Here is a 6,693-nt window from a genome sequence, read left to right as displayed (position 1 = left end):
GACTGTAAGGAAGACAATAGATGGCGAGATGGTTTATGAGGCCTTCTGGTGACAATGAAGAACAGCTTACATGTGGGCAGAGGTTTGGATGACTCTTTGTTCCTCCCTTTGCAATTGTTTCCAGGTGGGAAGAGGTCCAGAACCGTCTAAGCAGTTAAAGATCCAGAACAAATTATCCAGGTACTCAGAACTTGAAATAATGTTCACACAAAAACAGTCATGTATAAATTAACATAAGGGACAGCTTTGACAGAAAAATGTGGGTACTATTTGACTTTAGAATAGGAAAAGGAAGTGGGGAGATCTCTTGAGTTTTGCTTTGGTGGTAGTATATATGTTTTGAATGGTTTTTATGTGAAATAACTCTCATCTTTGTGAGTATAAGTTGACGGGGATGATTCTACCTGCTCCGTGTCCAACTACCACCATCATGTTCCCCTACCCGTTATATGGATGTGAGAATTGCCCTGACTCATTTTACACTAAACAGAATTCTGCTCATTCCAATTATATTCACAGGGAATACACTAACTTTTCCCTCATGTAGTATGTGGGACACTAGACAGTACCTACCATGGGGATTACCTGCTTATCAAATATGCATTGAAAAAATACTGGAATGGGTTGCTAAGGCAGTCTCTTGGTGTTCCCTTCCTGGAAACTCTAAGCAGACCACCTTCCACTTTGGCAGGTTTCAGACACTGAAATCCAACCTTTTGGACTTAAGACATCTTCACTATATGCTTTATTTTATTATACTCCAATGATGCTACCAAGAGTATGTTAAAGCACGTCATTTTAAAGTTAATTAATTCTGAGTACTTAAAATTTCACCTTGTGGTTCCCTGGTTTATATGTGGGATGCCACAAAAATACATTAAAATTCCTGGTCTAGGGACATTCACATAGATGGAGCCAACAGATAATTCAAGGTTCTTTTGAGTTCTACCATTCTGTGAAATCTGAGCTCCGACATTCAGCTTCTATTTGATCAGAGGTGTATTAATCTTGGTATTTAGAAATCAAAAGTTGAATATTTATGTTAGTTATGTAGCATGAAAAGAAAAATATTCTGATTGGTTGTTAAGACAATAACAAAATCTCTGAAACTCTTAACCACTATTTTTAGCAGCCAAATGCTCTAGTTCTCATCCAGCCATGAATCATCAACCAGTTTTTACCCAGGTACAAGTTTTTCCAGAGCTAAGAACTGTTGAATGGGGCCTGATTATAATAAATTGTTCTGTTTAAAAAAATTATCTTTTGAAAGCACACCAACTATCTTCATATGAACCTGCAGATGTATGTAAAAGTTGTTTCACTTCTCAAAAACAGTGAAACTTGCCAGACACTATGTGCCCTAATAATAAAGCATAAATCACCTCCATATTAAAACTGTGACCTCCTCAGGAAGACAGTCATATTCTCTGATCAATTTTTTAAAACCCAAGTAAATGGTCATAAAGATGGCCAGTTGGGAATAGGAAGTGCTCCAGCTCTTATTTAAAAACTATTCACCTTAGAGTTACCTCCAACTTGATTCTTAGTCTAGGCGGGAAACAAATCTTGGACCAGGGCTGGACCAAAGTATGTGCTGCAGCAAACAGACTAATAATCTGGCACTCTTTCACATCTATATTTCTTAAACATTTTCTCAATATTTATTTAAATGTGGGGAGGGGAGGGAGGCAGAAAAGAAGGAGCTGGGGGATCAGCTTCAGTCCTTCTTCAATTTCCCTAGGCAATTCAACTCCAGCTCAAGCTTGAAAACCCCACTCAGCAAAAGGAAACTCACCTTGCTGTTGTTAGTTTCTCACCATCTACTGTTGTTGATGTAGCCTTGATGTAAAAAAAAAAGTGGAACCAAGTAGGATACAAGGAGAAAATAATGTTATTCTTTTTATTATTGTTCCTTAAATCCTCTCATAGGCTAGTTCTTTCCCTGCCAATGAATGAAATTTTGGCTTTTTTGTTCACTTATAAATAATGTCTTAAAAGTCCTCCAGGGCCAGGCATGGTGGCTCACAGCTGTAATCCCAGCACTTTGGGAGGCCAAGGCAGATGGATCACCTGAGGTCAGCAGTTCAAAACCAGCCTGGCCAACATGGCAAAATCCTGTCGCTACTAAAAATACAAAAATTAGCTGAGCATGGTGGCAGGCACCTGTAGTTCCAGCTACTTGAGAGGCTAAGGCAGTAGCTGAACCCAGGAGGCAGAGGATGCAGTGAGCTGAGATCGCACCATTGCACTCCAGCCTAGTGACGGAGCAAAACTCTGTCCGGAAAAAAAAAAAGAAAAAGAAAAAAGAAAAAGTCCTCCATGAACTTCTAGTCAAACCCCAATATCGGTCATCACCAAAAGTGCAAACTTTAGTCAAATGTAAAGCTTCTCTCTTCCTCCATATTGGGTGACTTCCAGCTGAAAATCTCTAATGGCAAAGAGGATGCATAATCAGCCTTTTCTTTTTTCTCTGTACTTCTTTCAGAACACTCCACTCTCATTAGACAGATTCTGACTCTGGGGTGCTGTTGAAAGAGCAGCAGGAGAGGCTGTACTTGTTGGTGCCAGTCTCTGGGCTTGGTGCATATTCAAGGCTGACTTTTTCCTTGTTGGCGGTTTCTGAGAGTTTTTCTGAGATTTCCAAACTGAGAACCTCCAACTATACTCAGACAATTTGAATGTGTACCTCCTTCCGCTTGCAGCTCCTGATTTCTGCCCTAGCCTCTGGTCTCTGCATGCAGTTGATCCCCACAATGCGGGATCCCATCAACCCTCCAGGCTACCCGTTCAAGCAAAATTCAAAGCAACAACTTTCCAATGCAGTCTTCTACCTGTCATTCCAAGGCAGACTTTGGGAGACAGCATCACCATAGCTCCCTGACCACCTTGAATGCTTCCACATGGGCCACTGTGTGCAAGGCTTTATCACAGTCTGACCCAAGTCTTTGCTGAAAGCCCCATGATTCCTCCCAGAAGTAGAGGAAGAGAAGCAGCCTTGTGAAGAGCTGCCATGGAGGCAGTTTCTCATCTGTCTTTCCATCTGGTGGAAGATAGCCACAAGACTATTTCTCATACATCTCCCTAATTTCAGTTGAGAACAGGGCTCTCTACTGGCTTCTCCCCTCCCCCACCCTCCTCTTAGAGTATGGCTGTAGGTTTTTGTGTAAGTCTGTAAAAGTGCTTGGCTGTAGTTTAGAGTCTGCTCCTCAGCAGCAGAATAGCCACTACCACACCACCCCTCTCATTCGGTGTCACGACCCCCTGGCGCTGTATTCCAGCATTAGAGAGGTGGGGAACTAACACCATAGTGATCTTGCTTTTACTGTGTGGTAGGAATCTACCTGAAACCACTTGGAAAAAACATTTCATGAGAGCTTGTCACCTTACCTGCTACTAGCTGAATCTCAAAGTGTGACCAGCCAGCCCAGCAGTCTACATACTGGCCTCTGTGAGCCTTGTACCCACTCTGCTGCTTCGTCTCTTGATGCCAGCAAGGCAGCCACACTCTCCCGTCTTTATACTTGTCCAGTCACAGCTCCCTACAAACCTCAGGAACATAAGTCAAACTTTTTAAGTAATTTTCTTTAAGCTCTTCTTCCTTAAGGTGGGGGTAAACACACTCTACCACCCTAACATTGCCTAGGACGGGACAGCCACAGTACTCCACTAACTTTCTCCAAAAACCACTACTCTCCCCCAACCTAACATCTTCAACTCACACCTGCCTATAGCCTCAAATGGGTGTTTGCCTAAACCTGCAAAGTTGGTGGAGCTTCTTTGCATGGTGGATTAGCACTTTATTTTAAGAATATGAGCATCACTTGATATCTATAACTCGTTGTGTTATTCTCAGCTTTTGAAGTCTCAGCTTAAATGAAGATAGAGTTTTAAGAAAACTTCTTGGCTAGTTTATCATCAGCCTTATATAATATAATAAAAAGTTTCCTTCAAGTCATAGAACAGTCTTCCAGAAATAAATTCTGGTTTGAAACCATGTTTACTCATTTTGTGACATTACTAGTGATGCTTTATCAGCCTTTACACATTGCAAGTCTAGGTTAATATCCTAACTGGCCACCAATTAATCTGGCTCTGCTGCCAACCATGAAAAGGTTATATTCTAGGAGCCATGTTTTGTTTTAGGCCACCAAGCAGGCAGATTTAATTTAGAGAATTTTTAATGTCTGATGTTCTCTTCTCAGTTGACTGTGAAGGCAAGAGTTAACTTCTGAGCCCATTAATCTCAATCACAAAGTTGTTGAATTTATAACCCTCTTGCTTGCCTTGATTAAATAACTGCAAAAGCTGGAAATTGCACTGAGCTTTTTAAAAGCTTAAAGCCCTAGGAGCTTTCATGCACCTTATTTGTCTCTAGATAAATGTGGGTGCAGCATAGCTAAAGTGTGGCTGGCTCTATGAAAAAATATGTGAAACAGCTGCTTTGATATCAACACCTCTAGTGCCCCCTTTTGTTGCCTTCTCTCCCATCAGGAGCACCTAATGCTCATATATTTTCACTAAGACCTGCCCTCTCAGGGCTGAACCCCGGCTCTGAAACACATTCTCCCCACTTCCTATGAAACTCACCTACTGTGCCTTTCAATTGTTCTGATAAGTACCTGTTCTGACCCTACAAATAGGGTGCCAGCTTTCCTTGCTTTGTTTTCTCTCTTCTCCCCGCAAACTAAGAAATTTTTGCTTCTCCACATAAATTCTTTTGGGTTTTCACAATGAAAATAAAAGAAAGAGGAGAAGGAATGGAACATATCATTACATTTATTCTAAAGTGGTAATATCCCTTAATTACAATGTATTATTCATTCCCAGTATATTAAAAGAAATTGGACCTAATGGTATCAACAAGTGGTACACTTGTTACAATTGATGAACTTACATTGACACATCATTATCACCCAAAATCCATAGTTCACATTACAGTTCACTCTTGGTGTTGCACATTCTAAGGACAGTCTTTGGACAAATGAACAATGACATATATCTACCATCATAGTATATTTTTTTGACCTCTGAACTTTTTATTGGCCTCCTGCTCCCCAAAGGGTACCCTGCTTCTGCTGGCTTAATGTCTCAGAACTTTGATGTCGTTGGTCTCAGACACCACTTTGCCATCCACTATCCAATGGTTAGTGGTCTTTGGATGGTTTCCATGGATTTGCTGCTGTCCAGGGTATCACCAAGATTGAAGTCCTCACCATTTTCCAGCAGGCGGCGGTAGGTAGCGATCTCAGCCTCCAGCTTGACCTTGACATTCAGCAGGGCCTGGTACTCCTGGCCCTGGCACTGTCCCTCTGCCCGGGTCTGTGCCAGCTCTAACTCCAGGTGCAGCAAAATCCCATTGAGCTTCTCCATCTGCAGGGTGTAGCGGGCCTTCACCTCCCTCAGGCTGTTCTCCAAGCTGGCCTTCAGATTTCTTATGGAGTCCAGATCAATCTCCAAGGACTGGACTGGACTGGACTTCCCAGCTCCATGAGCGTCATCTCAGTAGCTCCAACCTCAGTGGACTGCATGGTGACCACTGTGGTGTTCTCCTCAATCTGCTGAGACCGATACTTGTCCAGGTCCTCTCGGTTCTTCCGAGCCAGCTCGTCATATTGGGCCCAGATGTCTGCCACGATTTTGGCAAGGTCCTGAGATTTGGGAGCATCTACCTCCATGGTCAACCCAGAGCTGGCAATCTGGGCTTGTAGGCCTTTTACTTCTTCTTTGTGGTGCTTCATGAAGAGCAGCTCCTCCTTCAGAGCCTCAATCTCTGTCTCCAGCTGCAGCCGAGTGACATTGGTGTCATCAATGACCTTGTGGAGCCCATGGATGTCGCTTTCCACAGACTGGCACATGGCCAGCTGTGTCTCATACTTGACTCTAAGGTCAGCAGCAGCAAGACAGTCATTGTTGATCTGCAGAACGATGCGGGCATTGTCCACAGTATTTGCAAAGATCTTAGCCCTCAGGTCCTCAGTGGTCTTGAAGTAATGGCTCCAGTCTCTGACCTGGGGTCCCTTCTTCTCCAGGTGCTCCCAGATTTTGCTCTCCAGCTTCCAGTTCTCGGTCTCCAGACTCCACACTTTGTCCAGGTAGGTCGTTCAGGCTTTGCATGGTCTCCTTCTCGTTCTAGATGCCTCCCATTCCTGCCAGGCTCCCGGGCCCCATGCCGCCATGTCCTGGAAGCCAGGGGAGCGGGACACGCAGATCCGGGAACCGGAGCCCCCGGCTCTTGCATAGATGCTAGCTGCACTGCTGACTGGCAGGGCACCATAGCTGGGCGCCAGGACAGAGCCCTGGGACTGGTAATTGGTGGAGAAGGTGGAGCGAGTGGTGAAGCTCATGCTGTCCGGGGAGGAGAGCGAGAGGATAAGACTCGGGCTTTGCCGGCGACATAATCATATATTTTTATCACCCTAAAAATTCTCTGTGACCTGCCTATTCATTCTCCCACCCTCAACCCCAACTTTTGGCAACAAGTGATTTTTCTGCTGGTTCCGTAATTGTGCCTTTTCCAGAATGTCATAGAATTGGAATCATATAGTAATGTAGCCTTTTCAGAATGACGTCTTTCACTTAATAATATGCATTTAAGTTTTCTTTATGTGTTTTTGTGGCATGGTAGCTTATTTCTTTCTAGTGCCAAGTAATATTCCACTGTGTGGATTTACCACAGTTTATGTATTCATTCGC

The 6,693-nt window shown here is 43.5% G+C and overlaps 1 pseudogene; it reads right to left on the bottom strand.

The window, feature by feature from the left end:
* Window positions 1-5,080: 5,080 nt before the first annotated feature.
* On the bottom strand, window positions 5,081-6,344 carry LOC100580799 (annotated as a pseudogene).
* Window positions 6,345-6,693: the final 349 nt, after the last annotated feature.

This window comes from Nomascus leucogenys, chromosome 2, assembly GCF_006542625.1.
Source record: "Nomascus leucogenys isolate Asia chromosome 2, Asia_NLE_v1, whole genome shotgun sequence".
NCBI classification, from domain to species: Eukaryota; Metazoa; Chordata; class Mammalia; order Primates; family Hylobatidae; genus Nomascus; species Nomascus leucogenys.
Note: the sequence above shows the minus strand (reverse complement) of the source record. Positions and strands in the feature narration are given on the sequence as shown.